Here is a 15,578-nt window from a genome sequence, read left to right as displayed (position 1 = left end):
AGTGTTTCTATTTTTACAAACAGCAAACAAAAGAACATTTTTTGGGAGTTAATAAAAATAAGAGTCTGGGCCATTAGATACTGTAATTTTACACATTTATTCTACTATTACTGTTGAAATTGCAAATAAATTAAGCTGGGTTTTGCTAATCCAACCCACTTATGATCAAAGAAGGGCTGTATATAGCCAACGATGCAAAATACGTTTAACACCCCAGCTATAATGTATTTACTCCATGTCATATGTCAGTCAGTGATATTCTTCATTGCAATAGTCCATTTGATTTCTTTCACTCATCAAAGTAAAAAAATTCTGACTGTAATAGAGGACAGCACCACATGTTTTATTAGAGGTAACCACAGCAGTAATATAGTTTGATTTAATATACAGAGTCAAAGATCATCATGAGTTTAACATGTGTGAGCAGATCAGCTGTCTTCAGCTTCATTTTCTCATACTATAACATTTTAATACATTATGAAATAACATTAATCATAACCGATATATGCTTCTTTAACATCACTTCAATGATATGGAGGGTTGGAGTGGATCTCATCCTGAAACAGAGAGCACAAATACTCAGTACTCTGTGATTGTACCATTGATATTGGTAGTAAAGTTAGCACCAGCAGAAAAATGGCCTTAGAGACACTAAATCCACACACAGAGTGGGTTAAAGCAGTGGTGAGTCATGGTTTAAGACTAGTAGCTGACTTCACAGTGACTGCATCCATCTTAGCTTTAGCATTTTAGTAACATTAGCAGCAGTAGCGCCTTGAGGTGAATATTGTGGTGATTTGGCGCTCTGTAAATGAAATGGAAAGTAGCAATAATTACAACTGATATTAGCATTAATGTCATTTTAAAAAATACAGCTTACATGTAATTATGTACATTTGTACTGTATAACAGTAGTTGTGGATCAGATGAGCACTCACACTAATGTCAGTGTTAGCAGCTCCAGCAGTGGTTTGTTTACCTGGGTGCTCTGTAGAGTCTCTGTATTCTAGCTGGTCACAGGCTGAGGGCTGCGCACCTGGAGAGATTTTGTCTTCACCCACAGAGATGTAAAAAGCACAACTGCCAGCAGAGCAATAACCAGAGAGAGTTATTATTAAAGCTGCAGAGAGACTCATAAACATGTGAACATCACTTTTTGTCAAAAGTAAATAATAGTAATAATGACATGAACATGAATATTAATAAGTTATATTAAAAAATAGGTTTAGTGTTTTATTTTTGAATTTGAAGTAGAACGTAATCCTGATAAACACCAGAGTTTGTCATAGTGGCCCTGAGAGGTCAAACGAGATTCAGTTTAAGGTAACACCAGCAAAGAAAAACACAGCAAAAGCATACGAAACACAATGGAAACAAAAAAAAGACAACAAAAGTTGAATAAAACACAGCTGAAATAGAAAAAACAAATCAGGAAAGACAATAAACATGTTTCTCATGACTAACCCTAACCCGTCATAGCGAAAACGGAGACTTTCTAAAACGATGACGCATGTTAGTCATATGATGCAGTCATGTGACTAAGATAGCGGAGGGCATTATACAGCAGTTGTTTTGTTTGCTCTCAATTTTGACAGCCCTATTAAAGATTAATATCAGTCTGTACATGCTCCAGATGGCTTTTCTTCAAATTCTTTAACTCTCACTCGCTTTTGCAACTTTGTACTTTTGTGTTACTCGCAGCAACAACTCCACCTCATTGTTAGTCCATTTAAAAAACTCAGTGCTTTTCCTCAACATTCTGCTGCAACGTTTCAAAGAGCCGGAAAGTCAGAAATGAGGCAGGTCGAATCTTCTTGCGTTTCACGCATGCGCAGTACTGGAACATAAGTGTTTTTTTTATTATTATATATATTATATATTATTGCTAATATATATTGTAATATATCTATATCACTAAAGCACTTCTGGATGGATGCAAACTGCATTTCGTTGCCCTGTACCTGTGCATGTGCAATGACAATAAAGTTGAATTCTATTCTATTCTATTCTATTCTATTTTGGCCGTTTCAATGTGGACGCACAACTCTGTGAAAACGACTGAAAATGCTATTGTGGACGTGGAGCGTTTTCAGGCAAAAATGCCGTTTTCAAATCTATCCAGGCTAGTGTGGATGTAGCCGGGGACACTTTCAAAAGAAGCCCAGGGTTCATCAGTGTTGTGAGTGAGAAAAGATGCAGGGCAATGTGTGTTTGAATCACATAATTAATATAATACTGCATACATGTTTGCCTTTAGCTGATAACAGTTAGCTTGCCTCTTCTTCTGCTGTTCTATATTTTTTTTCCCCCAGAAACACTTCAGTGTTCTTTCGTGATTTATTTCTTCAGATTTTTTTTTTGGGGCGGGGGGGGGGGGGGGGGGGGGTATTTTTGCTGAGTTTTTTAGGCTTCAAGGAGCTTAATTGTCATTCGCATCACATGTTTAGATGAGGTGGAATGAAATTATGTACACACGGTCCCGAAATGAAAAGAAACAGAATAACGAAGAAACGAAGAAAAGGTAATAAATAAATAGTTTAATGTTTAAAACAAAACAAAACAGAAAAACATGTAATAAAATAACTTTGCTCTACTCGACTGCGGAGGAGGCGATAGCGGATATGCGGACAAGGGGTGTAGATAACCTGCTGTTAGTTTGGTATTTTGTCCTAATCCGCCTGCCGTACCTCCGTGTAGGTGTGTGTGTGTATGTTTTGAGTGGTATAGGCGCCATTCCGTTATTGAATCCAAGCATGTAAGTTCTCTGCTGCTGTGCTGGTTAATAAAACCACGTTAACTGAGATTACTGCTTCATCATTATCATACTGGTGAACATACAACATGGTGTCAGAAGCGACGGAACACGTACTTCGTAGTTGACCATGTTTTTTTCCCCGTCTCAAGTCTATTTTGTGGGTGCGTTTTTTGTATCCGGACTGCAGACAACATGGCGGAAGGATTCAGGAGGCCCGACCCGCTTGTTTTCGATGGTAATGTTGCTGAAAATTGGCGCATTTTTGAGCAAGAGTATGACATTTTTATAGCGGCGGCACACTCTGACAAGCCAGCGCGCACACAAGCCTACATATTGCTCAACTTAGCAGGTCCCGAAGCTATAGAACGGGAGCGGTCTTTTGTTTACGCGCCAGAAGTGAGAGAGCCCGGCGATGGAGGACGAGTCCTCATTCCTGCAGAATCGAAGGAGGATCCTGAGTGCCTCAAAAGGAAATTCAGAGAAATGTGCAGCCCTCAAACCAATGTCACGATGGAAAGACACAAGTTCAACACGCGGAATCAGAGGACTGGCGAGACTGTTGAATCCTATGTAAGTGATTTACGGATTAAAGCAAAAAGCTGCAGATTTGGTGATCTGAGTGAAGAACTAATAAGAGACAGACTAGTTTGTGGCATCAACAATGACAATTTAAGGAAAGTGCTACTGCGTGATAGTGATTTAACGCTAGCAAAAGCCATATCTGTCTGCCAGATTCATGAAATGACTGAAGAGCATAATAAAACACTTGCTTTTCCTCAACAATCTGCATCAAATGTTGATGTGCTCCAGCCCACATTTACAAGAAAGCACAGAGGAGATAAAAAGAAAATACAAGGAGACAGGTCTGAAACACAGCATGTCACTAACTGTACTAACTGTGGGGGTGCTCATGCTGCAAAAAAGAGCAAATGTCCAGCTTTTGGGCAGCAGTGTCATGCATGCAAAAAGTGGAATCATTTTAAGAAACGGTGCAGAGCTGTTCGGCCTACCCAAAACGTAGCAAGACACAGAAAGTCAGTTCATCATGTGGAACCAGACCAAGCTGATGACAGCGGAGATGACACATTCTACGTTGATGGTGTAAATCTGCAATATGCAATCCATGCGACTGATGTGCATGTGGAACACAAAGAGGAAGTTTTTGTCACCGTGCAGATTAATGGGATTCCTGTTGAAATGAAGGTGGACACAGGTGCTAAATGTAATGTGCTTCCCAAGAAAACGGTTAACATTATAAGAGCAGATAAACAAATGAAAGCACACCCCAAGTCCGTTAACCTAGTAGCATTTGGAGGCAGCAAGATTCAAACCTCAGGTGTAATTAAGCTGCAGTGTTTTCTGCATGGGCAGCCACATGTGCTATCATTCTTTGTTATTAATGAAGATGTTCAGCCAATACTTGGACTATGTGCATGCAGAGAAATGGGACTTGTATCATTCAGCAATGACGTCCACCAATTGAGCATGTCTGCAGACGACCTGTCACAACAGCTTATCACAGAATACAGCGACTTATTTTCTGATGAGCTTGGGAGGTTGCCAGTCACCTATCGCATGACACTGAACCCAGATGTGAAACCAGTTGTTCGCCCAGCACATCGCATCCCTTTGGCCATGAAAGACAGGGTCAAGGCAGAGCTGGTCAGGATGGAGAAATTAGGCGTCATTACTCCCGTCTCAGAACCGACGGACTGGGTGTCTTCCATGGTAGCCACCAACAAGAAGGGCAAAGATGAAATCAGGATATGCATAAATCCTCGAGATTTAAACACTGCTCTGAAAAGACCACACCATCCCATGCGCACAGTAGAAGAAGTGGCTGCAATAATGTCAAATGCTACTGTGTTCTCTGTTTTGGATGCTAAGAACTCTTTTTGGCAGGTGTCATTGGATCAAAAATCATCCATGCTAACCACCTTCAGCACTTGTTTTGGTCGTTTCAGGTTCCTCAGAATGCCTTTTGGTCTTAACGCTGCCAGCGAGGTGTTTCAGAGAGCCATGGAGCAGATATTCGCTGGGTATCCATGTGCCATCATTGTTGATGATATACTCATCGGCGGAAGAACCATGAAAGAACATGATGACAACCTGAGAAAAGTCCTTGATCGTGCCAGAGAAGTAAACCTGCGACTAAACCCATTAAAGTGCAAATTCCGGCTGAATCAGGTCAGTTATGTCGGACACATTTTCACAAGCGAGGGGCTTAAAGCAGACCCTTCCAAAACAGCCGCAATCAGAGAGATGCCAGTTCCAACAGATGTCCAAGCCCTGCAGAGGTTCCTGGGGATGGTCAATTATCTTGGAAAATTCATTCCAAACTTCAGCCATCTGTCAGCTCCTCTGCGACAGCTCACACACAAGGACAGCGAGTGGATGTGGGACACACAGCATCAGACTGCGTTCGAAGCACTTAAAGAGCACATGTCTAATCCACCTGTTCTGTCATATTATGATGTCAGCAAACCTGTGACACTAACGTGCGATGCATCACAGTATGGTCTTGGTGCAGCTTGCTTACAGGAAGGGCGACCTGTGGCATATGCTTCACGTACTCTGACAGACACTGAAACCAGATATGCTCAGATAGAAAAGGAGCTGCTGGCTGTTGTTTTCGCATGTACAAAGTTTCATGACTACATTTATGGCAAGCCTGTGGTCGTAGAAACAGACCATCAGCCACTGGTCACCATACTAAAGAAACCTATTCACGCTGCACCAGCCAGATTACAGAGGATGTTGTTAAGGCTCCAAAAATACAACATCACCCTCACATATAAACGTGGAAAACACATGTATCTGGCTGACACACTGTCTCGTGCTCCCAACAGCTCCACTTTCCAGCAGCCTGAAGAAGAGGACAACTTCGATGTCATGACGGTGAGCTGCATCTCTTCTTCACGCCTGGAGGAACTTAAAGGACACACAGCTGAGGATGAGACACTGCAAGCGCTCAGCTCGTTCATCAAACATGGTTGGCCACAACGACTCCACAACCTTCCCACAGCAGTTCATCCATATTTTCCTTTCAGGGATGAGCTGATTGTGGATGATGGCATCATTCTTAAAGGTTCCAAAGCTGTGATCCCAAAATCACTGCAAGGAGACTACATCACCATCATGCACAGAGGACATCCCGGCGTAGAAGCTACCAAGCGGAGAGCATGGGGGATCGTCTTCTGGCCGTTCATGTCAAGAGATATTGAACAAACAGTTACTTCCTGCTCGGTGTGTAACAGCACTAAACCTCATCAACAAAAAGAGCCCCTTCATCTGCATGAAGTTCCAGAGCTTCCTTGGTCAACTGTGGCTACAGATATCTTTGAGTGGCACTGTCAGCACTATTTAGTAGTAGTCGACTCATACTCAGGCTGGTTTGAGCTTGACCTGCTAAAGGATTTGACATCAGCGACAGTCATCAAAAAGCTGAAAAGACACTTCTCAGTTCATGGTGCTCCACACACTCTGATCTCAGACAATGGCAGGCAGTTTACAAGCCAGCGTTTCAAAGACTTCGCTTCACAGTGGGACTTTCAACATGTCACCAGCAGTTCAGGGTATCCTCAATCCAATGGGCTTGCTGAGAGAGCAGTGCGCAGTGCTAAACAGCTGATGGAGAAATCACACAGAGATGGCACTGATGTATTTCTCAACCTGCTGAACCTCAGGAATGTTCCACGTGATGTGAACCTGGGTTCCTCTGCAGAACGACTTCTATCCAGACAGACTCGAACCACGCTCCCAATCACAACGAAACTGCTCGAACCACAACACCTTGAATCTGAGAGAGTGAAAGCCCAACTACTCAACAAGAGACTGACTCAGAAGGTCTGTTATGACAGATCCAGCCGACCACTTCCACCTCTCAACGAAGGACAAGTAGTGAGGTTACAGACCCCACAGGGTTATGACCGCACAGGTGTGGTGAAGGAACTTTGTAAAGAACCTAGATCCTACCTGGTACAGTCAGATGGAAACACTTACAGGAGAAATCGCAGACACATATTGCCTGTGTCTGAGCCTGTTACTGTTCAGAAAGACACTGATCATCATCATTATGATGGACTGCAGGTTGTGGGTGAAAACAATGATGTAGAACAGTTTAAAGACAGCACTCATGTTGAGAGCTCTTCTGATGTTTTGCATTCTCCAAGACCTTCCAAGAGTGATGGTGTTTACAGGACACGCTTTGGTCGTGTGTGCAAACCAAATCCAAGATATAGGGATTAATTGGGTACTAGTTAAAACACAGAACATTTTCAGGTTTGATGTTTGAGCCAACAGTAACTGATGTCAATGCTTCAAGTTAAATTCTGTTTGAGGTGATTTTCAGTAGTAATCATATTTAACTTTATACAGCAAAATGATATTCTTGTCATGTTTATTTCTTCCATCTGGTTGCAAATTTAAATGTTCCTAAGGGTCAGCGTATGTCACCTTTTATGCTGTGATTATTATTATTCAGTATGCATTAAACTTTATGTCCGGTTGGGGATGTACTAAAGAAGGGGGATGTAGATAACCTGCTGTTAGTTTGGTATTTTGTCCTAATCCGCCTGCCGTACCTCCGTGTAGGTGTGTGTGTGTATGTTTTGAGTGGTATAGGCGCCATTCCGTTATTGAATCCAAGCATGTAAGTTCTCTGCTGCTGTGCTGGTTAATAAAACCACGTTAACTGAGATTACTGCTTCATCATTATCATACTGGTGAACATACAACAAGGGGATTCCAGATCGCTAAAGTCGTCTTGAAGCAGCTGTCAAATCTGACGTGGGAGAAGACGGGAATGTCGCAGCGGCGTGACTCGGAGGGGCACAGAGAAAGACCCATTCGTGAGCAGCTTCAACTAAGGAGGGGAGGTTTATACTGGTTCGGGGAACAGTTGATGGTAATCAGGTTACTTTAATGAATGTGTACGCCCCACCAGGAAGTGACTTTTTTTAAGTGAGTTTTTTTAAGAACATTGTTAATATAATGGTGACAGAAACTCAGGGCCCTTTAATTTACTGCGGCAATCTGAACATACGCCTGCAGCCGGATCTAGATAGCTCTAACAGAATGAAGCTGGAATCGAGTACCTTATATAAAAGAATTTCAGCATTGTTTGACGAGGTGGGTTTAATTGATGTATGGAGAAATTGTTTCCCTACTCTTCTTACTCTCATTTCTCAGCCCCACACTCCCTTTACACGAGGATAGATTATTTTTTGACGTTTGGAAGAGATAGGGATAAAATCTTAACATGCGAGATGGGCTCGATAGATATAAGTGACGATTGATATGAACGTATACCCCAAAATTTCAATTTGGAGATTGAATTCATCTCTGCTTAAAGATGTGGAATTTAGGAAAGTAACAAGGAAAGAACTCAAAGATTATCTCGAAATTAATGATAATGGGGAGGTGTCACCCCCGATACTATGGGATGCATTAAAAGCTGTCATGAGGGGGAAGATCATAGCGTTTGCCTCCTTCCATAAAAAAGCAAGAGAGAAAAAAATGGAAGAATTACAAGAGATTCAAAAACAATTAGAAAGGGAGCACAAACATACGCCTTCAGCGGGTACTCTGCAGAAATTAACAACGATTAGAAATTAAATAAATACGCTGAGTACACAAGCGATAAAGAGACAATTGTTATATTTGAAACAGAAGTATTATCAAGGGGGATCGCAATCAATGAAAATGTTAGCGTGGAAACTTAAGACGAAGATAGCGGAGAATACTGTAACTAAAATTAAACACCCAGAGACGGGAAATATAATGACTCATCCTAGTAAGATACAGGACGCCTTTGAATTATTTTATAAAACATTATATGCGGGAGTCCCAGCGGGGGGCTGAGTATGAAATGGACGATTTCCTGAATTCTTTATGCCTACCAAGCCTTAATGAGGAACAAAATAAAATGATGATAGCGGAGGTGACGGAAGCTGAACTTATGAATGCCATCAGTAGGTTGAAATACAATAAGTCACCAGGCTCCGATGGTTACACCGCGGAGTGGTATCGGGAATTTAAACAGGACTTGATCCCTACATTACTCACTACTTTTAACTGTATGTTAAAAACAGCGCAAATGCCGCCGAGTTGGAAGGAGGCTATCATCTCGGCTATCCCGAAAGAAGGGAAAGACAAAATGGAGTGTGGCTCATATACACCCATTTCTGTTCTCAACATAGATTACAGACTGTTTACTTCGATAATGGCCAAGAGAATGGAAGAAATTTTACCCGACCTGATTAGTAATGACCAAACAGGGTTCATAAGACGACGACAGACCCAGGATAATATACGCAGAACTCTTCATGACATCAGACATCTAAGAGTACAGCCATGCTTATGAGTATTGATGCAGAAAAAGCCTTTGACTCCGTAAATTGGGACTTTCTATACAAAGTCTTGGATAAATTCGGCTTATATAAGGGAATTGTTGATACGGTGAGGGCATTATATACTAATCCCACCGCAAGAATTAAAGTTAATGGTTCTCTCTCAAATAGCTTTGTTCTGCAGAGAGGAAATAGACAAGGCTGTGCTTGGTCCCCGCTTCTGTTTGCTTTGTATTTAGAACCTTTGGCACAATCAATTAGACAAAATAAAGATATTAAGGGGATTACCATTGCGGGACAGGAACACAAGCTTGCTTGCTACTAGTGATGGGTCGGTTGCGAACGAAATGGCTCTTAGAGCCGAATCTTTGACGTGAACGACGCGAGCCGACTCCTTATCGCGAGCTGGGTTTTTTTTCTTCTTTCTCTCACCCTCTCTCGCACTTTTTTTCCGCTTCACTCAGCACGTGAGCCTTGTGCTTTACGCTGGGAACAGGGGGGGGGGGGGGGGGGGGGGGGCGGTAGTTACACTCAGTAGCACAGGAACAGAGCGGGAGGGAGAGGCAGAGAAAGAGCCAGGGACAACAACGTCACATTAGAAAGGTATAGTAATCATCCACAACTATTTTCAGTTGCAGATGATAAAGGATTCAGAAAGTTTATTCATGCAGGTCCATATGACAGAGAATGTGCACCTTCTTTTTGTTTTCATATTTTAATTTATATTTAATTGTGTTGTGGTTTGCAGTGTTTTGTGTTGTTTCACTTTAAATTTGTAAAAGGAAAAAGCTGAAAATTGAAATAGTTAAAAGTTGAAATGTGAATAGTTGATTTATTTATTACATTTTATGTGGAGTGAATAAATAAAAGCAGAGGTGGGACCAAGTCATTGTTTTGCAAGTCTCAAGTAAGTCTCAAGTCTTTATCCTCAAGTCTCAAGTAAGTCTCAAGTCTTTATCCTCAAGTCTCAAGTCAAGTCTCAAGTAATGTCAGGCAAGTCAGAGTCGAGTCTCAAGTCACTGGTGTAAAAGTCCGAGTAAAGTCACAAGTCTGAAATTTTGAATTTCAAGTCCTTTCGAGTCTTTAAAAAAAAAAAAAAAAACGAAAAAAGAATGTTGCAGTTATATGCTAAATGTAAATATTAGACCATGTAATTTTTAAATCTGTGTTTTTCTCAACACATGACAAAATAGTGAACTTAGAAAATATACACAAATTGTGAAATTGCACATCTTTAAAATGCAGCTCAATTAAACCTAGCTCCAAGAATAATTTTCACCGACAGTTCTGAGATAAGCTGCATGTTATTCTTGGATGCGGTTGTAGGACCGGCTTTAAAATTGCATGACAAAAATATCATACATATTAAAAAAAAACTGTATCACCAACTAGGGCTGCCACAAACGATTATTTTGATAGTCGACTAGTCACCGATTATTTTTGCGATTAGTCGACTAATCAGATCATGCATCCATTGGACGTAAAACTACAGTTTATTGCACCAGCAGCATCTGCTCTTATATAACTATCATTAGCTTACAGCTTTAAGTGTTTCAGGTCTCTGCTAACTAAAAATAAAGACAAGATGATAGTTTATTAAATTTTAATGAAATTTGCAGATTGTTTCGGTGAAGTTTAATAAACTCCTTGCTATCTAAAATATAACAGGACACCGGAGTAAATTCTCGAGCATCTCACACTTCTGATAATCAGCTGTCTGCTTGATGTTTATCCAGCTGTGTAAAAACTATAACTTTAATCTCAGCCAAACCGATTTACTCAGGAACAAATAAAATACTAAAAAAAAAGCCAAACAATAACATTTTAAGTTATCTAAGTGACTTATATATATTTAACCTGAGTAGCGAAAGACGGCGGTGGGTTTGAAAACGATTTGCGGGGAGTCCGGTGTTCTCACTGCGCTAGTGAGCCTAGCCCCCGGCTCGCTAACGAGCTAGTGGGTAACAGACATCTCCGAAAACGTCGGAGCGCTTTTGAAAATATGTGGTGTCCTGATAAACTGAGCAGATATTTGAGGTTTACACAGCTACATTCTCGCCTGAAAATATGTTAAACGTTTATTTTGTGACCCAGAAAGAGTAATAAGAGTAACATTAAAACTAACTAGCTGCCGCCATTGTTGGAAACTGCGCTGGGCCGCGCTATGAATTCTGGGACACAGCTGCTGCTTCTTCTTCTTCTTCGGGGTTTAACGGCAGCTGACATCCTTGTACATGCAATGCTGCCATCTTCTGTTTCAGTCCGTTATTACACTCTTAAATCCTACTACTTATTCCAGCTTCAAACGACGCGTCGACTATTAAATCAGTCGTCGACGATTTTGATAGTCGACGTAATCGTGACTAGTCGACAAATCGTGGCAGCCCTATCACCAACGTAGCCTGGACAACATTTGCTAGTTAGATGAAGTCAGCTATCTCATCATAGCATATTTATATGCATATTTATAATCATACGGTTCTTGGAGTGAGTGCATACACTCATGAAGTTTAGTAACTTCAGGTCACTGCAACAAGCCCAGGTACAGTTTACCGACGGATGGGTATAGGACCTTGAAATGCACCGTGTAGAACGAAAGACCATCGTACCTATCATAAGTTTACCAGTCTCACAAATTGTCTTCATAAATACACATTCGTTAACCGTTTATTAATAGGACCTTTGAGCTCAAGGGTAATTAATTAGCAGTGGAAATAATTTCTGGTACACATCACAGAAATGTAGCAGTGACAATAATATTGTATGCTGTAATCGCACTGGGCAATTAGTGATACAAAAAAACTGTTTTATCCTGTGAATAAAAGTATATGTTTTTGTCAATGTACCATAATAACAGAAGCGAAACGCAATATTGTGTCAGGACAATTCACTATTTATGCACAATAAATAAAGGAGCATAGCGCGACAATTTCTGTTCAGCGCCAGACTTGCTTGTAACCTATATCACCAATTATGTTATGAAAATGACGTATTAACTACTAAAAAACACTGACCTTCGTGTAAATGCTTGGAGCAGACTAACCTGTGAGCTGGAGTGTTCTGGGATGTTATATTTGATCTTTGAATGGCTGCAATCCAGTCGCCTCTTTGTTACTTCGGAAACATGGCTTGAACAATTTCTCTTCAACGATGTAATCCGATAACAACCGATCTCTTTACCCGTCGGCTTCCCGTGGCTGTCATGCGACCGGCTATTGCAGTTAATAATACAACAGCTTCTTGACATTTTTGTGTTTCTTTTTTATCGCTGTGATTTCAATTGAAAGCCTGCGTGTGCTAGTACCTCTTGCCACGAGTTCCCAGAATCCTTTGCGGTTTTACCCCTGAATGACGTCACATTTTCAATCTCTATATAATATGCATGTTAAATTTTATATTTGGGGTGAAATATCAAGTCTTTTCAAGTAAACCGGTTCAAGTCCAATTCAAGTCCCAGGTCATTGGTGTAAAAGTCCAAGTCAAGTCACAAGTCTTAGAACATTTTTTCAAGTCAAGTCTAAAGTCATAAAATTAATGACTCGAGTCTGACTCGAGTCCAAGTCATGTGACTCGAGTCCACACCTCTGAATAAAAGTATATTTACGGTGGCCCCTACAGACAAAGCACATACAAACTTCAAATCACGTACAAACCCTGAAGCATGTACAAACTCCAAAACACGTAAAAACACGTACAAACTCCAAAACACGTAAAAACTCCAAAACACGTACAAAAGACAACAGAAGTGCTCCAGGATGCTAGGGGCAGTGTTGAACTTTTGTTACCTAGTATCTACACAAGCCATCAAGTACCAACGACCAGATTTGGTGTGTGGTAATAACAGGCAAATGAAATTTTTTTTTTTTATTATTATTTGACTATATATGAATGCTTGTGTATAAATACACAAACAATACACATATGCTTTCATGCTTTAAATTGTGTAATTTAAGTGATCTAGGTAGCTCTGTTTTGGAAGTTCAGTTCATGCTAGAAATGTGTTTTGGAGTTTGTATGTGTTTTGTCTCTAGGGGCCACCGCATATATTTATATATAAACATATATAAATAAAACCACTTTTTTTTACATTAGTAATTCCTTTTGTGCATAATTTTATATTGTTGTTAATAATAAATTAATTAAAGCAACAAAACAACCCAAAGAGCCAGTTCGAAGCCGAAAGAGTGGCTCTTTTTAGTGAGCCGAACCGAAAGAGCCAGTTCTCTAAAAAGAGCCGGAAATCCCATCACTACTTGCTACACGGATGACATATTGATATACCTAGATCAGCCCACTAACTCCTTGCCTCCGTTGATGAATCTATGCCAAAAATTTTGGAAACTCTGGCTATAAAATTAATATGTCTAAAACTCAAATTCTCAGTTATAACTATAGCCCTCCGGCTCACTTGGTTGATCGATATCCAATGAGATGGCAAGCAAAATCATTGAAATATTTAGGAGTTGTTATTCCTAAGGATTTAACTAAACTATTTGAGGAGAACTTTGGTTCCCTACAAAGGAGAATAGTGGGTGATATTAGACGATAGAACATGATCCTCTTTCTCTCTCTACACTCATGAATTGAATCCATCAAAATGAATATTCTGCCAAGATTATTATATTTATTCCAAACACTACCAATACCTATTGATTCAAGCCAATTCAACGAATGGGATAAAATAATATCGTGGTTTATATGGGGGGGGCTGAGGGTTTGTTTTAAAACTTTACAACTACTTAAGAAGGCGGGAGGATGGGGGTTGCCGTCACTAAAAAAAAAAATTCGGGCTGCTCATCTGAAGACTGTGGTCAATTGGTGTGATACAAGCTACCAAGCACAATGGAAGACTATTGAGGAGAGCATGTTTTCCTCTCCAATACAAGCTGTCTTGATGGATTCGAACATTCGAGAATGCATTGACAAGGTTTGCAACCCCTGGGTGTCATGTACACTTACTGTATGGACAAAAGTCGTGAAAGAATTTAAATTGGAACGGGATTTGGCTTTATTTAAATGGTATGCATATGACTCTGACTTTGTCCCGAATAAATTTGACTCACGTTTTAAAAGTTGGTCTGCTAAAGGGTTATCTATATTCAATTGTTTGATTAAGGATGGGAACTTAATTAGTTTTGACACACTGAAACAGAAATACAATCTAGAAAAACAGGATTTTTATCAACAATCGGTGTGATATGAAACATTAATGTGGAATTGGTAACTCTGTTTAGACAGGCGTATAGTGGGGATGTCGATACAAGACTCATTTCCTTTTTGTATAATTTTCTCATAAATAAGCTTCCCCACTCAGCTGACTATGTGAAGATGTTATGGGAAAAGGAGGGTGGGGTATGTATTTCAAGGGATGAATGGTCTTAGATGTGGGAACGGCAATGGAGGAGTACTTCCTCCAGCAGCTGGAGGGAATTTGGATGGAAGTCTATGATAAGGTTCTTTATTACTCCGTGTCAAAAGGCTCATTATGATGTGAATCCTCCTGTGTGTTGGAGAAACTGTGGACACCAACGAGCACATCACACCCATATTATGTGGGATTGTTCTTTGCTACGGACCTACTGGAAAGACATTCATGGTACACTACAAGGCATTTTTGACTGTACATTCCCTTTGGAAATGAAGACAATCTTTTTTGGATATATACCGCAGAACTGGTCTAAAAATGACACATGTCTGTTAAGAGCTTTACTTGTTGCAAGTAAGAAAAGTATAACTAAGAAATGGTCCTTGCAAGATATACCAACTTTGTCATTATGGTGGGAAATTACGCGATTAGATGACTTACATGTGTGGAGTTCCGATGCGTGTTGGGATAAGTGGGTCCTATATGCCAATACTCATAAGCCGAATCTTCTTTTCAAAGCTTGAAATTACTAACCTAGCTAACTGGTCACTCCCGACTATTCAAGGTCCCTTTTAATTTTTTTAACTTTATTTATTTTTTTCGTTTTGTTTTGTTTTTCCCTTGTAAATTGTGTTGATTAATGCCTGTGATCACTTTCGTGAAGTAATAGTTTAGAAATAAAGAATTAAAAAAAAAAAACATGTAATAAAATAATACGATAAATAGAGTGCAACAACCTGACCAGTAGAGAGTATGAATATAGAATGTAGGTATAAATACTTTACCAGCAAAAGGGTATTGTAACTGTTTTTCCATCTGTTTTCTTGTCCTTTCGACCTCAGGCTCACCGTACTTAGAGGGGTTTTTTTGTTGTTGTTTTTGCTGCAATATGTTTTATTACATTTAGCTCGCCTACATTGGTGATACAAATATTGATCAGTGCTAAAGTAACAGCTGTCAAATAAAAGCCTCACCTAGTATGAGAAGGATGAGGGCGGTAAGGAATAAGGCTGAGCGGTAAATGATGACCAGCTGATACTCTGATATGGAGCTGTTCTGCTGCTGATGACCTGAAACAGAGGATGGAGGGAAATGTGGAAAAGATGAA

General features: G+C 40.2%; 1 long non-coding RNA gene across 1 annotated transcript; it reads right to left on the bottom strand.

Moving 5' to 3' along the window:
• Positions 1–328: 328 nt before the first annotated feature.
• On the bottom strand, positions 329–15,578 carry LOC120746372. Its single transcript, XR_005698837.1, has 3 exons — positions 15,445–15,578; positions 980–1,080; positions 329–557 (listed from the first exon to the last, which is right to left on the bottom strand). It is a non-coding gene; the product is annotated as an uncharacterized LOC120746372 (long non-coding RNA).

Source organism: Simochromis diagramma, unplaced genomic scaffold (assembly GCF_900408965.1).
Source record: "Simochromis diagramma unplaced genomic scaffold, fSimDia1.1 OVJJ01000107.1, whole genome shotgun sequence".
Taxonomy (NCBI): Eukaryota; Metazoa; Chordata; class Actinopteri; order Cichliformes; family Cichlidae; genus Simochromis; species Simochromis diagramma.
The sequence above is the reverse complement of the archived record's forward strand: the minus strand, read 5'-3'. Positions and strand labels throughout refer to the sequence as shown.